Below are 22,925 nucleotides of genomic sequence, written 5' to 3'. Positions count from 1 at the left end.
AATGACAAGCGTTTATTTTTCATAGATTTTTCCTTTTCCTCTTCATCCTTTGCGAATTATTCTAACATAAGAGATGCCTTGTTGCAAACAGAAATAAAAATGTATGGCAGCGCAACATTGAATGTTACGTGAACTTATTTTTGTCGTACACCAGGTTTAGAAATAACAGTTATCCAGAACATTTTGATGCTAATCGATTGTACACGCCAAAATCTGACATACCCATGATGGAGTTTAGGATTCTCCTAAGGAGGCACGCAAATTCCACATAAGTTTTAAACCAACTTCCAAACGTGTGTGTATGCTATCCATTGGTCTCCAGCCAGCAACAGACGGTACGTCCACACCAATTCTACTTTCCCTTCGTCAAACGAAATTCAATTGAAGCGTCTCCCGTACAATGCCTATTGTATTCTGTCCGGAACACCTCACAATAACACCATTCGCCTCCCGAGGAGTACTCCAAACTCTCTATCAAAGCCTGTGGTTGATCAGTGCAAATTCCAACGATCCACTTAGATTGCATTGACCATTTTGCGCTGTGAAGAGCACCCGGTGAATATCGTCACTGTCGATGCATTGAGACCTATTGATCGAGGACGCTTGAGACATCTTCTCCGGATTTTTTTACGATAAAACATGGCTGGTGATATATCAAAGCATATTTTTCAGTATTGATGCTTTTTCCCCGCTAGAAATTTTAAACAAAATATTAAATATCAACTTAATGCCAAGTGCATTAATGTAGTATTGCTGTCCAAATAATAGAAATGATCGAAACTATCAAATAGACACTTCCAGTACCGAAATGTCATGTCCAGAACCATGGAAATTTGGTGCTTTCAGTCATGAAACAATTTAATCCTCTTATACAAGTATTAACGCTTCCCAATATGAATCTGATTGTCGTCATTTTATCTTCGTCTATCGATTTAGTCCTTGACGACATATTTTATGAAGGGACCAGGAAGAAAAGTCGTTATCGACTGTACCGTACATAATCTAGAATGTGTCCCGGAAGGTACCATGGTACTTACACCGGGATTGTCAATATCAAAGTTAAACTAAGACCTTAGATGATCAAGTGATGAGCATGGGGTATACAAGGAAACATATTTTCGGCCATTTGTTGTTCTCTCTTCTTCCGAAAAATTAATTGGCATCTTTAAAAATTAATAATTTGATCAAAAGGAACATATCGGGCAGTTGAAAGTCTGTGAACCATCGACATACATTAAAATGTAAATTCAAAGAAAAATAGAAAAAATATGTTATAAGTTGTCTCAAATTCATGCCGATAGGTATTCCGAAGCAAATGTGTTTTTCTCTGAAGTGTACTTGCAATTAAACAACTTCTTAATTTACCGTTCAATAAAGTTTCATGAATAGGTCGGCATACTAGTTTGCTTTTAAACATGACGCAGTCATCACAACCGATATAACAATGCAATAGTAATAAAAATACTTGATGAGCATTACATTGTTTGGGGGGATTTGGTGTGGTAGTCTAGACCTTCCAGAGGTTTTCCAGACTGACCTTGTTATCCCAACTAACTAATGCAACAGAAGGCTACCTCCACATAAAACCTCAAAGGACGAAAGATCTCCCCAAACATCTTAGGTAATCAATCACACACTAACAAGCGCCTTCATGGAGCACACACAGTTTGAAATCTTCAAGTCAGGTCGGAAGTCATGGCCAAATAAGGCCGTAACGTGATAGTATTACGTCTGAATATAAAATAAATCAACAGGCAATTCGTCTAGTATTTGCCTTTAATTAATTTGACTCTGCGGATATTGTTCAGATTTTTTGTGCAGATCTTGTAGCGAGGGAGGAATACTTAACAAGTCTGATCTGACTAGTCCAACATATATTTGTAGTATATGGTATTAAAGCATTAAAATTACACGGATATCTGACGTAGATCGAACTCTTTCTCTTTCAGATGGAACTTGAGGAGATGCCATTGATGAAATGTAATGGCGAATAAATAATAAAGATAAATCAACACAATCACCATGCAATATACCAAAAATAAGTATAATGAACCGAAAAATCATGTTTTTGAAGGAGGGATTTATGATGTTTTCAATAAGTTTGTTCATAATTTTATCCCCATACGGTGATCTCAATCAATAGGGTTAACAGGTTGAAGTTTCTTATTTTTAATACGATAATAACATGTCGCAGACATTTAAGCCAGCTCTTGGTTGCTAAGCTACACAAAAGTATTCGTAGAATGAAATACTGGTACCATTAGATGAGCTTTTGCAGATCCATAACGAGGTCCTCAATATATACAGCGCTAAAAGCATGGACATTTTCCAAGAATTCCCATACAAAATCAATGCTTGTACCTCATTTACAGAGGAACATATCTCATGTAATATCATATATGCTAGCATGAAATGTCTATCACAGCACATCTTAAGTGATACAAATATAGGAGCAATGATTCCCAATATATGATCCACGCTTTCAGGGAAATGGGAAACGTTTTACTAAATCAGAATGAACACCTGAACGGGATACCGGCCATAACCGCACGTGAAAGCTATTTCTCGCGCACTATGACACCACTCACGTGCGTATGGTGAAAACATGAACGCAATGATTGATGTACTAGAAATGCTTGAACGTATTACATTCTGAACGTGGAATGTATGTTCAGCATCCGTTTGATAGACTACTTAGGGCGTATTGTCGGAGATGTATTGTGATTATGTAAGTACCTTTCCAGATTTACTGTGGGCATCAGTATTTATCAATAAGGGCAAAACGAGCTGGAAAATTAATAACAAACTCGTCGTTACACTGCAGTTCAAACGGATTAGAACAATAAAACAATATAGCAGGTTCAGCCGATTGTTTAACGGGCGTTACAGAGAACAAACTTTTGATTCCATCAAAACTCAATCCATGGATGAACGTAATTGTCATTGATCGTCATTTACACTAGTCATACTACAGGAAAGGGATGCTGATGTTAACACATAGCAAGTGTATGAGCAGTATTAGAACATTTCTTCTTAAGGTAACAATAGTATCTAAAAATTCTTCAAAAATACGATTACCGACATTAAAATCCAAACTATAGTAATAAACACAATAGATATATATCGATTGGTTCCTTAGCTAATCGATGACATTATAACGATTGAAATATGTCGACTTTACATTTAAGAGCTCGAAAAGTTAAGTGATTGTTTGAGCTAACTTGAAAATCTAATTGTTAAATGATCGTTCAGTATAAACGTATGCGAGGCAAACATATCTGGCAAACTTTGGAACTTGAAAATCCACAAGCAGTGTCTCCATCCGCAAACCGAGAGATTGATTGGTGATACTGGAACAAGGCATACTATTTACATGCATCAGACAGGTGACATTTCCTAATGCCATTGAATGGAAAACGAAAACGACATGTGAAGCTCGTCCGTATTGGAACATCGGTACCTGTGTAGATATACCAAATGTTTTATTCTAAAACCGACTCACGCTAAAATTATTCATTGATTATAAACTGTAAACAAAGTGGGCATTGTTTAATTAAGCGGGACTCTGAACTCCACATAGAAGCACTCTGGGGATGAGATAGGTGTCTGGCGTGGTCTATATTTGATTACATCCACGACTCACATCCAAGGAGTAACTTTAATCAACTCTCCTATCACGGACATCTACATTGGCTTCCAATGACTTGATATGATTATTTTTAATGATCAGTTGCCAACTAAACTACTTACGTATACTAATGAATGGAAAAATTAGATAATATCTAGCAGCATATTTGACGGAACCCTTAAGAATAATTGAAAAGTGATTTCGCCTTCGAGAAATACTTTAATACCTCACTTCGTATACTAAGAAAGTAAAAAATGGTAATATACATACAGTTTTTGTAACTAAAAAATGCACCAACAGATATTGTATTGCAGATAATGCATCCCTAGAATGGATATAAAAGCAAACTCAAAAAAAGAAGAAAAGAAACCATATAATTCGGCTTCTGTGTTCTATGTTACTGGTTGTACATTAACACCTTGGGACCATTGATGATGGTAAAGACGCTTCCCCCATACTACACCTGGGAATGCTTCCCAAGTAGTTCCGCTAATGTTTTAAATGTTTTACTCGGACTTCGCCATGATTTTATCGCTCTGGAGCCGAATATGTTTTATTGTTTATTTCGCATTCCGTGCGTAAGTAAGCAAAATACGACGGCATGTAGTTCAAGATTAATACAGTATACATGAAAATTCAGTAGCATCTTTCAGTTAATGCATACATATTTAAAACTTCATATGCATAGCTATTCAAATAGAATATGAACTAATCACTTTTCGTGATATTTTATTATTTTGTTCTCTGGGCATTACTGAAACACAAAATAAAATGTTTACCAATGATAAAAAAAACTATCAAGGGAAAAACAACAAAGTCCTATAATAATTTTAGATAACATACAAAATTTCGATCCGAAGACATTCGATTTATGAGAATGATGACATGTACCATCAATTTTTGTTAATAAGTGTATCGAATTTGGAAGAGAATATGGTCAAAATAAGCATTTATCAGACTCATTACTTTCATTACAGAGTCAGTAGAGTTATTCGGCTACCTATCCATTAATGAGACCAATAAAGATATCATAATAATAAAATAAAGCACTAAAATAGTACTATGTACTTTGATGTCAAATCGTGGGTTAAATTACTAATACCAGTAAAAGTACAAAAAATATTAGGAATGTTTTTAGGGTCTTAGCAGGTAGAAACCACGAGCAGTACTGTACGTATGTTTTATCTATTTCGATAATCGTTATGCTAACCATCCTTCCTAAAACATGCATTACTGGCAAGTGTTGTTCCGCTGTGACAATGTTGGCAATCGCCCCGACCACTCACCTCGTGTCCTCGGAACAATAGGTGTGAACCAAGTAAGACATGCATTATTTAACCTCGTTTCGTGTTGTTTTGTGGTGCCGATGATCTCTATCATTCAAATGCTATCTAGTTATACATACAACGAAATGCTGATTTTGCAACCTAGATACTTTAATCAAAATTCTGATCCAACAATGAACGAACGGTTCGGGCTCTCGGCCAACTCGGCCAACTCGGCTTGGTGTTCAGACGATACCGAGGTGACGTTCGACATGACTTTTTAATGTAGTGCATTAGCCGCCACAGCCTCGATAGGACCGAGTCCAGCGTGGATTGGTCGATGGCAATGGCCAGTGTGCTTCTTATTGATTTCAATAACAATAAATGTATATTACAAATTTGGCAGAATCGGCGAATTGCTCATTTATTTCGTAAATTTTCAAAACAGTTATGATAAATCCCCAAATGAATCTTGTTTCGCAAGGAAACACACTACACAGTCGTTTTAGCTAGTATAACATAGGAGATAGTAAAACGTTTAGTATCACTGAAAGGAAGATAAAGTACGGGAAAAATGACTTCTGCAAATGTTAGCTTTTATCCTTCTCACAAAAAGTTGAAATGACGACAAAGGAAAATGTCAGACTTAAAAGCTTCCTTATCCAATCTTTTGTTTAATTCATCTATTGATATTGACTTAGTTCTGATATGTATATCAAATACTAGGTAAAACAAATCTCGACAAAATAACAAATCCAAAGTTGAAGTTAAAATTGATGAACTAAAGGCAGGTACGAACACGCATATAATGTAGTTACGGACTAGACCAGGGACTCCGGAACATTAAGTGTACTTCGCTCTATCGATAATTGTCATACAAATAAAGGTCAACATTTTGGCGTTTACTAACAAACTCAGCGAAGAAATTTCAACCGATACATTACACGAAACGCATAATAATTGCAATACACAAATCAAATGATCCTCTTTCACTTAATTTCCTGCAATAAGAGTGATATACTAACTGAGTTTCGGTTATACAATACTGGACAGACTGCACGCGAGTGCTCCGTCAGACGGAGAAGTACTCAGGTCGACACATTTCCTCTGATTAATCAAGTGTAATTAATGGTCTAGATAAGTAACGCGATTACAACATAACTTATCATACTTGATAGGTGTCAGATTCGACGTCAGTCAACACATCTAACTCAGAGGTCAATTTTTCAAATTATCGAAGTAGTTCTTTGACAATAATTTACTGTAAAGTTAATCGACATTCTTACTGACCCACGTCAATACAGATGGATTTTCTTCTGATATTAGATATAAAATCAAAGATATAGTAGAGTGCTCTTAATGATGACTACTAATCAGCAGATTATCAATATATATAAAGGAAGGACCCACTGGACACCTGTAGTTATTCCATTCATAGCACCACACCACAACATGTAGTAATACAGACTGACAACTACAGTAGAAGGACGATCAGGAGGTTGTTACCTCACTTAATACAATATTTATCTGAAAAAGAAAGCCAAATGACTTGTGCATGTAAGACGTGAGGTGAGTATGAAAACAGTCAGATGTCATGTAAGGGGTTTCCTTTTTCACCACCATAGCTTTCAGAAGCAGCACACGTAATAATACAAATTGAAGTTTTAGCAGCAATGCCGGTTGAACCACAATGGAAACGACCTCCTCTTAACAAGCAGACCACAAGTGAAAAGGAGAACGTGTGAACTTAACACACAGATACATTTAACAGCGTCTGGTCCCAAAGGTTTATAAAGATAAAACTCATTCGTAACACATCAACCTAATCAATAACGAAACGTTTAGACCTTCTGAGAATTTGATTTGATTTGATTAATTTGTGTTTAAAATCATCTATTTATAGATTCGGTCATTCAAAGCCACAAATAAAATGACAGCGAAGTAAAACTGGACTATCTTGAGAGAAAAAAATACCGATGTAATGCCAGTACCTGGTAATTGTGCAAAGTTGGCCTTGCTCTCGTGACCCATCGGTAAATAGTTAGCGGTAGAATGCCATATACTTAACTCTATACTACCATAGTCCCATTTTAGAATTAGAGAAAAAGTAAGTGAAAGTAAAGAGATCCGTTCATAGGTCTCAATGTGCCATATAAATCTGCATTATGTCGCATAAGCAGTTTCTTTAGACCGTTAAGAAAGTTATCTGAGCGTTTATCGATTGCTTTAAAGCCCATCTTTATCTGTAATTCTAAACAGCCATAAACTTGACAATGTCGTTATTTATTCATCTTAATTGAGGCCACTGATTGTTGTAATTGTGTAGGGAATCGATAAGCTCATTGTTTGATCGGGAGACAAAGGTTCCTAATGAAGGTCTTAGCATCGGACGACCCACACCAGCTGAATTATTCAAACTTTCACATAACATATAAAATCAGATTTTATTCTTGACATTAAAAGAGTACGGTATCTAAAGAACACGAAACTAAACGCAGTAGAGGAAAAGGTTTCAAATTAAAGAATTTTCAATAAAATGTGTTGGTATCCCAATGGAGAAGCTCCAAATGGAACGTCCAATACGGATGATAGCGGGACAGAGACAACTACTCACAGACGTAATGGAATTTCCATTGTGTTCCTATTTAATGTTTATAGTCGTGAAAAGCAAGCAGTTGCCTGCTCTGAAAGCAAGATTAAATGAGGTCAATGGGGAGAATTTCAGAACTGCATCTGACGAAAATCTAGCTCATTCGACAAAATCTTCCGGAATTCATACAGGAGTGATAATATAGCGAGGATTTTTTTAACTTTTGGATTGGCATTACACCTTCATCACAAATACTAGGAAATAGGAAACATCATATCGTGTGAAATTAATATTGACCAACATTTCAAAGCAATTTCCGTTTGTACTGGACACTTCCGGTCGACAAACAAACACATCTAATAACTTTGATTGTGTGGCAGGTGTTTGCTTAAAATGCAATTCCATTTGCAGTTAAAGCTATATATGGGATCGATTTTCTTATATCACAAGGCCGTGTGAAATCAGATGCTCTGTTGCCACTCCAAGATAACATTGGAAACTATATCCATAGCGTACTGATTGGCAGTATTTGGGGTCTGATAGTGTTTAACATCATGTAATAGCTATAGGTCTTTAAAGATGCATGAGTTATTAAAAACCTGAGTTCCAAAGAAAAAACTCCATTTCGCACTGGCAACAACTCAAACAAACTCCCAACCAGCAATTCAGAAGTATAAGGCCAGTGGCAAAATGTCAGGTATCTGAACCTTTTGGCCTCCATGAACATCTTCTAATCTGTAAACTTTGGTATAAGTTTTATTTTCATAAATTAAGATAAGTTTACGTAACCACATGCCCGAGTAATATTATAAACGCAACCTTTCGTTCAGCTAAAAACATTTCATACCATGAACGTTCTAAAGGTTTGTTCCTACCAATTCATGGTACATACCTATCTCCCGGAATAGGAAACTGTCAGCTCTTCCTGTCATTCCGGCACGTGTACTACACGTGTATCGTGTTTGTTTAGTCTCGCATGCTTATCTCGTTTGTAGATATAGAGAACATACAGAGATTCCTAGGTTATCAACCCCCAGGCAGCAACAAATGACACGACCAAGGCGTGTCCAATTCTACTGATGCATGTCGTCATATATCACCTGTTATATGATAAGTGTCGTAACACTATGTAGCTGATCGTTTGGTCGTACATCTCCATCATGATATTACCGTAATATATTGTAGGCATGTGGTTTTTGTAATCATGTTAGTAAGACAACACAGCATATCATATCGTTATTGAGGAAGTCTCATAAAAAGACACTTCCGATACCGTAGAATATTTACTCCTTAATTTGTCAAAAATGCTACAGCGTTTTATTGACCAGCAATATTCAACTATTTACAAGGGTCAACTGCGCAAAAAATGCAAAATTTTGATTAATAAATTCCCTTTGAACACAATTAAGGGTACTAAGTGTAATTATGTTATATATTTAAGCTTCTCTGAATTGATTTTCTACATTATAATCAAACTAGGTGAGTTGCAAAAGCTTACTATTAAGCAAAATAAAACCACAAACTATAACTAAACTTAACTCATCTGGTCTTAGAAAGACCTAAAACCATTGAATATATCCTTGAGAATCAGCATTGCAAACAAAATATTATTTTAACTCGCTGCCTTTTAAACCAGGAATGTAAATTCGTAGGTCAAAAGTGAGCGCTAACGTAAAAACGTAAACAACTACGTGAATATGAATGCCTTTCACTGATAAGCAATCACCGCCGGAATACACATACTAAATTAGACACACATAACAGTATGACGTATTTTGTTGGCACGACATCAGAGCGAGGTAGTGATATTTAGATTGATAGCGATTACCGTGGTCTTAAGGAGCATCAACGCTGGGCCAGCGAAAACAGAAATCAGATCATAAAAGTCGGCTAAATAAGTTTTAAATACACCGCCACTGCTTTTACAGAGATATAGCAACTTTATATATGTTATAAGAATACATAATTACGATATTCTCGCCATTTGATACCCTAGATCAACTGTAAAGTGATTAGGGTCGTGGTCTTTGTCTAAATTTAACACACATCAACAGGTTTCTACGGTCATAAACAAGAACAAAACATCCTAAAATAGTCATTGAAGATCAACGTTAAGTTAACAATACTTAATTACCTAGGTTAAAAGTTAAACATCTTGAAATGGCAATAAGTTTTAGCTTGGCCGACTGCCCTGAATTGAATTATTGCCTACTGGCGTACACAATCGTCGACATCACAGTATTGTATTCAAGTACACAGTACGTAAGGTATATGTATAATTAGCAGCTTTATAACTTTATAAGGGCATACTTCTCAAGCAAAATGACGTAAGACAATGAAATACACTGAAAAAAACATGTAATACAGCAGGTATAGCGGGAACAAGTTGTACTTAATAAAATTAAAGAACTTAATTACAATATCTCCCTTTTCTATAAATCAATCAAAACAAACATTGAATTAAACAGATCTGTAACATTTAACTTACCTTGATAAAAATAAAACAGTATAGAAGAATCGTCCAAGACGTTAGAAACACGATTGTATGTATATCAAACTACTTATATTCCGTATGCATGATCAAAGGTGAAGTTACGTAATATATCTCCAAACTTTTTTAATTGTTTGTAAACACAGCAATCCACAATCCAGTGGCTAAGCTAGCCAGTGTATGACTAGGTGTTCAGTTGAGAGAACCACATGGGTATGTGTATACTTGTGTGGCAGGTACCCAGCACTGAAGGTATCCACCGACTCAGTCCAGTGTAGTAGATTATTGGTCTATAGATTTTTCAATCGTCCCCCTTTCAACACATATACAACAAACAGACGGAAGAACAAACTTAAGAATGCCGCCAGCCCACTCTGTTTGGAGGGTTACCGGAGGCGGAACGAGGATGTATAATTAGACACTTCTCCCACACACGTGTACTTAGAAGAAACTTTGGTCCAGATACAGAGAATGAAAGGCATTCCAAGGAAGCCCTCATACTTGCATTGCCGTGGGTTCAGTGGTAGTTTTCAAAGCCAGACAGATGAAAAATTACAGGTGACCGTTGAAAACAGCCGTCCGCCGATTATTCATATAATGTCATCAGTGAAAAGGATACTGGTAGCTAACACAGGAGGAGAAGGCCTTTAAACTGGGCAAACCAAGCAGAACGACCCTTCAACAGATCCACATGAGTGCCAGCCTGGATCGTCGGGACGAACTGATGACCTTACAGAGAATGTCCTGCCGGGTTGCAATACAGCTCCAAGCCACAGCTGAACCCACCTTGTTTACGTCAATAGACAGGTGTGTACGGATATTCAAAATGATACATCATATATAGACTGGAGATACTAACTACTGCATAGCATATAAACAATAACTACATTTACTTTTGTTATTTTGAAAATTCTATTCATAGAATTGCATGTAGACAGTATGCTTTATGAAGGATGACCTAAGTGGTTTAATCTTTATAAGAAACATAAGTTTCTAATACTGTTGAAATAGTGCCTTATAATGTGCAATACAATAAAATATATTTTTATATGTTTTAAATTTAAGAAATGTTGATATAGTGTTCAATATCAGCTTAAATAAATGAACTAACTAAACTGTATAACGTCTCGTGTTGATAATGGTAGCGATAATCATCAAGATACGGTGTTCATGTAGATGATATACAATCATTGTGATTGTTTAAAGAGTTTTGCGGATTATACCAGGTTTGCATTCCATTTAAAGATGCTCCACCGCCGACAGAGCATAAATGATATTCATCATTTGAACAAAAGTTGGTGTTTTATTGTGATATATATATGTCTAATTAACATAAAGATTAATATAAAATAATTTATTTTGCGTTTGGTGCATGCGCAATCATTACTTCATTCCATATATAATATATATATAGTGCCACAGATTTTTTTCGGAATGCAATTAATTATTTTTCATATTTTTAACTTGAAGTAAAATTAGAGGCTCTAACTTTTCAATGGTGGTAATGGTGTAAAGTAAGTAACTTTTGTAATCGAAGAAAAATACAAGTTCGTCTACTCCTGTTTTTAATAGTGATAATATACAATTTGTCAGTGGTGGAGCATCTTAAATGCACAACCAAAAGTACCACATGCATGATATTTTTGTCCTTGCACTTCTTTGCGGAACGTGAATGGATTGAACTGCAGCACAAAAGTGTTTTGTGAAAGGCACTTCACATGGCTTTGTGTCATAGCGATTTTACACTCAACTTTGAAAGCAATACGATATGAAATTAACTGTTTTAAATCAATATATTTTCTGTTATCAGACTATAAATACATAAAAAACGTATGTTTCTTCATGATAATAATATTTAATTTCAGCCATTAAATTTTTTATCCGACAGTTATATGATACCAACCACTCGATTTTCAACGAACGCAATTTCTGACATATCACATGATAGACGAATTTACACGTTTATGCAATCTGCATCTGCACATGAGACTCGCTTGTCTAGACTGTGTATGATATTAGAAGTGCATAAATAAATACATAATAGCATAATTAAGAGAGCTCAGATTAATAGCCTAGTATGCATGTAGACATATCATCTGTACAGGTATGTGTGGTGGAAATATACATTTCCTATACGCTCCATGCTAAAAGCAATATCCTACTATTTCAATACTGAAATGAAATAAAATGAATCCATGCACGATACCAGGTTACCCTGAGCGAAAGTATGTGGGAAATGTCTCTGTATTAAGGAAGGGAGCCCAAGTACATTTGTTGTTACAAATTACTTTTACTGTGTAGAGAATTTACTGCACAGTACGAGCGCTTAACACCATGCCAGTGTGAACATTAAAGGAGTATTTCAATTATATACCTGAAACATTAGGCAAATACATGCATATTTTAAATTATACTATTAGGACATTTTGAAATAACTAGTTAAAAGCAGTATTGCTGAACAGGTATGTGTTTTCATTCGTGACTGGATCTCGAGGAAAAAAGTGTGAATTTCATAAAGTGTTTACCACATAATACATATTGTGTATAATCTGATGATGGAATGTAAAAAAAATATCAAAGCCACGTGTGTTAAATAACAATGAATCACGGATGATTATACAAAGAAGGATGTCGAACCCAACACTTCCAGCAAGTGAGCCAAGGAATCAGAGCCAAGCGCCATGATACCAACAACTCGTTCAGATGTTCGCAAAATTCCTGCGTGACATGTGAATGTTTATCACGCGTGACATTTAGTGGTATTATATATAACACGTAACACCAGGCTGGGTGTACTGCTGGGGGTTGCTGCTCCCTTGATCAGCAAGAACATGATGTTCGCCATGACAGTATCTTAAAGATCTTTTGACGTCACTTGAGACCAGGTGAACATTAACATGCGTTATTTACATATAACCGATTACATGTCTAATGAAAGGAAACACCTGTGGATTAGACCTTTACGAATTAATCAATCACATTTAAGTTAATCTTTAAAGGTTAAAACTCGATTTTATTAATTACAAGAAAGATACAAGTTTAAACATTTGTTGAAATGATATTTACGCCCTTTTAACATCCACTGCTTTGTTGATATAAGGACATAAAATGTTTTTATGAAGAAGGAACGTTCACTTTTTTGGAGAAAAATAATAATAAATTGGAAACTACCAAAAAGGGCCTTAACTAGTGACCCAGATGTGGATGACAATTAGCACATATCATGAAGTATCTAGTTATCGCTGCAGCTAGGAGAATCGCGTGAAAATTAAAACACATCTAACGTTCTGTTACCACAGCTGAGAGATGATCCATGGCTATCTGTTACCACAGCTGAGAGATGATCCATGGCTATCTGTTACCACAGCTGAGAGATGATCCATGGCTATCTGTTACCACAGCTGAGAGATGATCCATGGCTATCTGTTACCACAGCTGAGAGAGATCCATGGCTATCTGTTACCACAGCTGAGAGATGATCATGGCTATCTGTTACCACAGCTGAGAGATGATCCATGGCTATCTGTTACCACAGCTGAGAGATGATCCATGGCTATCTGTTACCACAGCTGAGAGATGATCCATGGCTATCTGTTACCACAGCTGAGAGATGATCCATGGCTATCTGTTACCACAGCTGAGAGATGATCCATGGCTATCTGTTACCACAGCTGAGAGATGATCCATGGCTATCTGTTACCACAGCTGAGAGATGATCCATGGCTATCTGTTACCACAGCTGAGAGATGATCCATGGCTATCTGTTACCACAGCTGAGAGATGATCCATGGCTATCTGTTACCACAGCTGAGAGATGATCCATGGCTATCTGTTACCACAGCTGAGAGATGATCCATGGCTATCTGTTACCACAGCTGAGAGATGATCCATGGCTATTGGAAGAATGACATAGACTTCGACATGTGTTTACTATAGAAAGCAGCATATTTTAGCCTTTTTTTCCACTGTTAATCAATCATGAAGTCATACGTACCTAGCGTACGTGAACATCATTTCGACAAATCAGTCAGACGACAACAAAAAGTCCTGACTTTGTCATTAGTAGTTAGCTCCTACTAGTCAAGGGTAGCATATCATACACAATGTATATACCACTAATATGTTATTTTTTTAAATATGACTTACCTTGTAGGTTATACAAAATGGCCATGGCGCTAATACAGATGACACACATTGTTACAGTTTTGTGGTCACTGTCGCTCAGGTTGTACACTGGCCCAAATGACCACTACTATATTCCCATAGCTAATTAGGGGATCAATGTCAACTTTAATCCCCAATGTTAAGCCGGTAAATACGAATGGAGTAGCAAGGCGAAATGCTGTCTCAAAGCTGGGCACATTCATTAAGTCCGAAACAGGAGGAGGGAGTGAACAGAAAGTTGTCACAAGGATATCGATCAATGAATTAAGATTATTTTAATAAAAATTAAAGAAAAAGCGATACGGACGCATATCAACCTGATTGGACCAGGCCTTGCATTAAAATGATTAACCCAGTGACTATGTATATGTGCACGCGAATTTCGCGTGTTTATCTAAGAACATTCATTTAACCGTTTAATGCAATATGCTTGTTAAATGCAGATGTCGACTGCTGCATATTGGATGACATTAAATAACTGTTGGAAATGGTTTAGTGTTCAGTCATGCGTCTGCAAAATACAAGATTAAACAATTAAAAAATGCATCACTATACATTAAGGAATCCTGTCTGGACAGTTTTGGTTACAAACTAGTGATTCATTTCAACTAAAGAATTGTCACATTTAAATCTCAAAGGACACCTCTTTGTCTGGGAATACAACGCTTCAGAAGATTTTCAGTCTGTGTTTAGCAATAGAAAAAACAGCAGACTTTCAGCATGTGTTTTAGCGACAGACAAATCAGTATACTTTCATTATGTGTTTTAGTGACTGACGAATCAGTAGACATTCAGCCTGTATTTTAGCTACAGCAGACAAATCAATAGATTTTTATCATATGTTTTAGCGACATACAAAACAGAAGTCTTTCAGTATTTGTTTTAGTGACAGACAAAACAGTAGACATTCAGCATGTGTTTCACTGAAAGACAAATCAGTACACATTCAGCATGTGGTTTACTGACAGACAAATCAGTAGATATTCAGCATGTGTTTTAGTGACAGACAAATCTGTAGACATTCAGCATGTGTTTTAGCGACAGACAAAACTGTAGACTTTCAACATGTGTTTTAGTGACGGGCAAAATACAAGTACCACAACATTTTTCGAAAAGAAAACAGATCTGATATCTTATTATAATAAAATAAAATGGCGTTGAACAAGACAGACGATAACATAAAGGAAAAAGGCTTGGTATCTGGTAAGTCATTTTTATATATCTTATAAAAAAATGGTGTTTCACAGCACATGGTAAAATTAAGTCACACATTCAGTGAAACAGAGGGATATGCCCGGAACGGTAGGGAGGCCCTTCGGCCATTTTAAAAATTCAAAATCAATGGAAAACCATCGACTTATATCGAGAAACAATTGCCATATCCATCATCCGAAACATTCTCTCTACTATATCCTTAGCTGGAATATAACTTATAGTATAGTGTTAACTAGTAAATTGTAAAGATTCCATCTAATGTGTGTAAAGAGGCTGGCAGTAGGAACTATGATCAGTATATATAATGTAGTGGGCTTCAATTGTAGATGTAGCTGACAGCTAGTCATGATCAAATTGACTTTAACGTTAGACGGCTATTTTTGGAAAGGACAATAATGGCAGACTATGCCACATTTGTAATTTGTACAGCGAACACGTTTAACAAACAATTAATGCTTTTCAAGCGGCCTGATGTCAGAAATAAAATGTTTTGTAATGTTCAATGTATTTCTAGCTATATCATTTACTCTGATAACTGATATTAATACATTCATATGAAGAATAAGTTCAACAGAATGCAAAACGCTTTTTGCAAAAGTATGACACAGCATACATATGTAGGCATCCATTTTCATAAAAGAAACATTACCGGATGACCATTAATGGAATATAGGATATGTCGTTACGACAAACATAGCGTAGGATTAAATGTTTGTATAATGGTTACACATTTACAAATCAATTGACATACAATGCTGAAAGACAAGCAACTTTTGTGTCATCAGAGACCTGTTAAAAGATACATCACATTAGCGAAGTAGCTATTCCAGAATCAGGGTTGTAAAAGCCTAGAGTGATATAGTACATCATTTAATGTTGTCCTCGATTCAATATCAGATCACGTCCAGACAAATTAATCACAATGAGGTGCAAGCTACACTGCCATCAAGGATCAGATAGACATTTTGTGAATTCGCCATCAGACAAATGCTTTGGAATGGAATATAACTCCATCTAAAATGTAGATTGAGTTAGGGACCATGATCCTGTAGAATGGAATTTTTTTCCTTGAATAGTCTGACGCCATAACAGCTAATTCTGCCATTATACACAGAGAGAAATGTAAAATAAAATAAGTGATGATGTTTATAGGGGTTAAGATATAAAATTTCTAACGCAAATTATCATGAATCTTGTATAATGTTTAAAATTTCCGATTTTGACAAATACAATGGTAATTATTGTTTAACAAATGCATGCATGCACAAATTACCCCAGAAACATGTATACACAAAAGACGTTGTGCTTAGTTAACCCACATCGTATGATGATGATATGGGAGCTAGCTTCTAAATATGATGTTTTTCTTGATGTTTTTTTTATTTAGAAAGAAATTCTTAGAACAGTACAACTAGAAGGAATGACAGCACAATTGGTAATTCATATGCCGTCCTTATGAATATGATCGAGGAACAACGATAAAAATGTATTGAAAGACATGCTCGATTACATGCGTTTTATCCATGTACATTCACACACTATCCTCCAGAGCAACAATTGTTATCAGAAAAAAACTTAATTTCATTAATTTATTTTAAGAATTCATGGCTGTAACGAATAACTATCGACGTTTTCTTCCTCAAACTTCTGACAATACTATCGTCAGAATAAGAAATTAAGCTGACAAACAAATATTTAGCCTTAATATGACGATTTGCAGTAGTGAAGCGGAATAAACACAAAACCCATAAACTCACGCAATATGAAAATGGCATTGTTGTTTATAAAACGCCACACAATAATAGGTACAATTTGACATCCCAATGACCTAAATACTACCGCTAAATTGTAGCTGATATAATTGGGATTATCATATGTTTATCTCGTAAGACGAGTAGTGCTGACTAAAGCTGAAACTCTAAAGCTCGAAATCGTGAATATCCCAAAATGCTTTACTTCTGATAATCTCGCCTTTAATGTTCCTTTCTACTGATGTCATTTGTCAGTATCTAGAGTAAGCAATATATTTTGCCCATCTTCAAAACGTCATAGTATGCTACTTCAGTACCGGTAACCATCTGTTTGGTTCACAAGACGTATACTACAGCCCATGTTAAAAATCTACCGTACTAATTCATGCACACACATATGTAACAAACCTAAATAAAATCAACACAATCGTGCTTTATCAGCGTAGTAATCTTCGCTTAATTGCAATTAATTTGTTTAAGACCATTGTCGTAACGTAAAATGTATGAGATGTTGCTTCGCTGTCGTGGCATCATAGCTCTAAACAGGCGTTCAAAACTCGATCATTATGATGAATTTGTGGATGAACTTGGATAAACAAACCAAAATTACCTGACGTCGTCAAAGTCGTTTAAAAACACAAAAGATATCAGCGTATTTAGATGCAAAAGCAGCACAGTTTGACAACAAGCCATGAAAGAAATGCTGATTGCAGACAACAAATACATCCCTTGAAAAGTCCCATATTGTTCACCTCTTACCGGCAATGGGTTCTTTAAATACGATTAGCAGAGAACCTTAATGTATTCTTATAGCGGGGCATTGTATTGCATGTACAATAAACAATTTACAAACACATAGTTAAATGCATTCTGTGCTTAGGAAGGTAGCAAGGGGTCAATTGAAAATTACGAATGTAGAGTCCTGAATACAGACAATATATATCAATTAAAGCTTCTGTTGTGGTAAAAAATCTTGAATATAATAACTATTATTAAACTGCGTTTATAGCATGAAACAGTCATCTCATTGTGTGACCAAAAAGTACCAGAACATGTTATACATATGAAAGTATCCCAGTTCCAGACGAAACTCAATTACGAAATTTAACAATCTTGCATAGGGATATCAAACATCATGGACTAGCTAGAGACGGGATGACCGACCTGTTGACCATTGGTCATTAGGCATCTTGCCTTCTGGTAAAACCCAAAGACATCTACCCTAGCCTGTGGCCCCTCAGGAAGACACCACACTGGTCCTAAAAACGATCGATTGGGATGTGAATGGCTTACTGGAATATTGGCGGCACATTCCTGTGCTGAACAACAACAAAAGTAAATTAACTTTGTGAGAAAACAATGTTGAGTGAAGGTAATCAGTGGTCAGTGTTGTCTTGGCACGTGCCTCTCGCCAAGAAGGCAAAGCTATAGTAATTCCAAATCATGATGGATACACAGTTCCCATTAACTCTCAAATAGACGATTGTTTGGGTATCATTACCGAATCATGAACTCCAAGATAAACAAACGAGAGATTAATTCGTGTGCATCACATACGAGTCTCAATTAGCATACCGCATCAATAACATTAATGAGATTTGTTATTGACGTCAAAAAGTCATCTTATTATCAAGGCATACGACAAGCTTTTTCATTTATCATTTGCACAATGTGAATCTCTCTCTGTGAACGATAATGGGACATCATGTGCGCGTACAGCACAAAATGCATGTGTTGTCAAGTATTATATGACGTCACCTTATGAGAAAAAGATAACAACATTGTCGTATTCTCAATAGCATGTCTACGTCATCAACCACCTGGTACATCAAAGTGTCCTTGTATCTCTGACAATATGACTAGAGATCAAAAGAGAAATACTATTCACATGTCTCCTTTATACCTCTCAGTCAATCGCCTTACTATCATCCAATGATCCTATACTTGAACTTAGTTTTGTTTTGGATGTTTTTCTAATGCCGAACCTAGCTTTGACTGTTTTGGATGTTTTCCTAATGCCGAACCTAGCTTTGTTTTGGATGTTTTTCTAATGCTGAACCTAGCTTTGTTTTGGATATTTTCCTAATGCTGAACCTAGCTTTGTTTTGGATGTTTTCCTAATGCTGAATCTAGCTTTGTTTTGGATGTTTTTCTAATGCTGAACCTAGCTTTGTTTTGGATGTTTTTCTAATGCTGAATCTAGCTTTGTTTTGGATGTTTTTCTAATGCTGAACCTAGCTTTGTTTTGGATGTTTTTCTAATGCTGAATCTAGCTTTGTTTTGGATGCTTTCCTAATGCTGAATATAGCTCTACTTTATTTTCCTAAACTAACAAAGAACAAAACACTTTGCGATTTTTTTCTTTCTGGATAGGATGCAAGGTATTTTGAAAGAACAAAAATCGAATTGAATCGTATTCATAATTCTATAAATGCCTTCTGGCAACCAGCATTAGTGGATTATCTATATACATGATATTATGAAAAGAACATAATGTTTCCAATATAATATGTCCAAATTTAACTTGCGACGAAGTGCAATTAATTGCATCCTGCTTAGTCAATACCAATATACCATGTATCTCCACTTACACGGAGGCGACAAGAATACCTGGGAGGAAGTTACCAGGACGGGACGTGCTTACCATTACCTCAACCAGACGATTCAATCTCACAAATTGACAATAGAACATTATGCTTTCTAAGGTAATAATATAACTAACACAGCCTATATGTTTTAGTGGGCGCGGTACGACTAAATGCACGCGAGCCAGGCATGCTATGAGGAACCCACGCTATGTCCCAGATGAGGAACACGTGTGTCGGTTCCAGCCTAAGTACGTTACCGGGTATTTACGTCAGTGTTTATGTATGTACAAGTGTGTTGTCTAGTCAGCGTATCTCCGGAATGTTTCCTGATCATCAAATACATCTAATATGTTCGGCTCCGAGAAACCTGGTCAATATGTAGTTAATTGCAATGAAATGATCCCGGATAAGACCATGGGTGGCCCTTAGTCTATATGTAAACTGTTCTTACAAAAACAGTATGTGACCTGGATATGGCGTCAATCTTGTCTCTTTCAAACACAAAAGCAATACAGCGATATTATATACCAATTTAATTTAAAATCGGAATCAGTAATATTTTGTGATGACTAGCATTGTTACATTATCGTGCATATCACTAAGGCAAAAATTGTATGTTTAGGGTTATATAGGGAAAAAAATTCGTAGAAAATTGAAAAAGAATTAGGGTCGGAGGTAAAAAAATTAGGGTCGGTCGAGAAACCCTGAACAAACTTTTTTTTTGGGACTAAGTATCCACACAGACCATAAAAGGAAACTTAAGTCAAAATAGCAGTGACATGAACCCAGGTTACAGTGGATCGACCTGGTTCCGTTCCACTCAAAACATATAGATTAACAAAGGAACATTTCATGAATGAACAAGAGGCCCAAGAGACCTTGACGGTCACCTGAGTGCTGCTACAGAAAGAGCATTGCAAAGTTGGTTCAAATCTATAAAAATTATTTACGAATTAAAATAAACTTTAAAGTTGAACTTTCGTATTAGAATTTTTATTTTTTTTTTGTTTTCATTTTGATAGTTAGTGTATTATGTTACCAAACCTTATGCTTAAAATTCCAATTTGCTTTGCCAACATTAAACAACAAAACCAAAGTAGAAGTCAGTCAGTGTCAGTGATTTTATAAATTTCACTTTTTAATCTATGGAATTTATTTGGTACCATCAAACCTGTTAATTCAGAAGAAGACTTTTGAAATTTTAGCCATTTTGACCCATTTTTGCCCCTCCCCTCTGGTACCTGGGGGTCAGCCAGGACCAATATGGATATGGTGTTAAAATGCTATTTCAGGGTAATAATTCTAACCCAGTTTGACTCATTTCCTATTAAAACTAAGCAAATAATGTTCATAAATGTGTTTTTCCTATATAGAGCATAGTAAATTTGACCCCTTCCTCAGGGGAAAATCTGAGATCCCAGGGCCATGAAATTCACAATTTTTGTAAAGGGCCTTAAGACCTTCCAATCTATGAAGAGTATTTGGTTCCATCAAATCTGTGAATTCAGAAGAAGATTTTTGAAGTTTTAGCCTATTTGACCCTCTTTGGCCCCGCCCCTAAGGCCCCATGGGGTTCGCCCAGGACCAATATGGATATGACGATAAAATGGTATCTCAGGCTAAAACTTCTAACCCAGTTTGACTAATTTCTTATGAAAATAAGAAACATGAGACCCCAGGGTCATATAATTCACAATTTTTGTGAGGGACCTTAAGACCTTTCCATCTATGAAGAGTATTTGATTCTACCAGTTCCAGTATTTCAGAAGAAGATTTTTGAAGTTTTAGCTTATTAGCCCCTTTTGGCCCCATCCCTTTTGGCCCCACCCCTAAGGCCCCTGGGAGTCAGTAATGGAAAATATGTTAATAGGATTCAATGGCCATTTCATAGGGTTAATTCTGACATCATTTGACTCATTTCCTTTTACAAATGACCAAATAATGCTCAAAAATGTGTTTTTCCAATATAAACTATAGTAAACTTAACCCCCTCCCTGACACCCCAGGGTCATATAATTCACAATTTTTGTAAAGGACCTTTAGACTTTTCTATCTATGAAGAGTATTTGATTCCATCTCATCTGTGAGTGGAGAAGAAGATTTTTGAAATTATAGTCAATTTTACCCCTTTTGGCCCCTCCCGCAGCCCCCAGGAAGTGGGGACCATATAATTCACAATTTTGATTGGCCTTATGCCTTAGAAGATTTGTGCAAAATTTCATTGAATTTGCTTCAGCGGTTTTTGAGAAGAAGTCGAAAATGTAAATTGTTTACGGACATACGACGGACGACGCACGACGCACGTCGAAGGACAAAAGGCGATTAGAATAGGTCACTTGAGACTTCGTCAAGTTTATCGACAAAAACCTAAGCTTCGACTGAAGACGATCATTATCAAGATTAAAGACAGGTCGAAAAGAGTAAAAGGAGTTATATAAATGACCACCTACAAAATAAGACTGGCCACAGCGTTGGTAAGAAGCATTTAATCCATGATCATTGTTGAGTGGTCACTTCCGGTCATCCTTTGTTTATTTGAGTGGAAAATATGCAAACCTTGTATGTGATTTCCACTCTAAAGTTGTTACTTAGACTTTAGGTTACGGCGTACATATAATTACCGGATTATACTTTTCAGTACATTCACTTAAAACGTAAGTGACAAAAACTGTGTCATTCTACCGCAGAGGATTTTGACCTGGTGACCTACATCAATAGCTGTCTCTTCTCACATTTATCCGAGAGCGAATGCAATAATGTTTCATACTGCAATTGACCAAAAAACGATACCAACCGGATGCATTGCATCATTCTATCTTGATTTATCTCGTCACTCAGGGTAATTGTAGTTTATATACTGTTGCCATGGACAGGGTTTGTGATTCACGGGTAATATGCCGTTGTCGAGGCCAGATGATGGCTGATAAAGGGAATGTTTTCTACTCCAATGTATGCATATCAAAAACAGATAGATGTTAAATTAAGTATTAGTATTAAGTGTTAAGCATTGATGTTACTTAATTTTTGTAATTTCACACAGTTATGGAATATTTGTGTTTGTGTAGCGGATTCCAATAAAGGTTTTTAAGCAAATTTTTACATAACTCGATCAAATCTAAAAGAAATAGGGACACCAATACTTCATTTTACTTGATGAAATGAAATACGTGTTAATGTACGATTCCATTGATGCTTCACATGATGTTTTACAAAATCATAACGCGATGCCCATG

At 36.1% G+C, this 22,925-nt stretch overlaps 1 protein-coding gene across 5 annotated transcripts in view; it reads right to left on the bottom strand.

Annotated features, from left to right (window-relative positions):
- Positions 1-22,925, bottom strand: part of LOC138330103 (dual specificity protein phosphatase 14-like) — a 58,429-nt gene that overhangs the window by 10,382 nt on the left and 25,122 nt on the right. Inside the window, exon 1 of one of the 5 annotated variants that reach the window (XM_069277477.1) lies at positions 9,972-10,847. The exons of 2 other annotated variants lie outside the window; for them this stretch is intronic. The gene's annotated coding sequence lies outside the window, so the exon portion shown is untranslated. Of the gene's footprint in view, positions 1-222; positions 241-8,375; positions 8,394-9,971; positions 10,848-22,925 lie in introns of those variants that run through there. 2 more of the 5 variants (XM_069277512.1, XM_069277521.1) reach the window with 2 other exon arrangements.

This window comes from Argopecten irradians, chromosome 1 (genome assembly GCF_041381155.1).
Source record: "Argopecten irradians isolate NY chromosome 1, Ai_NY, whole genome shotgun sequence".
Taxonomy (NCBI): domain Eukaryota; kingdom Metazoa; phylum Mollusca; class Bivalvia; order Pectinida; family Pectinidae; genus Argopecten; species Argopecten irradians.
Note: the sequence above shows the minus strand (reverse complement) of the source record. Positions and strands in the feature narration are given on the sequence as shown.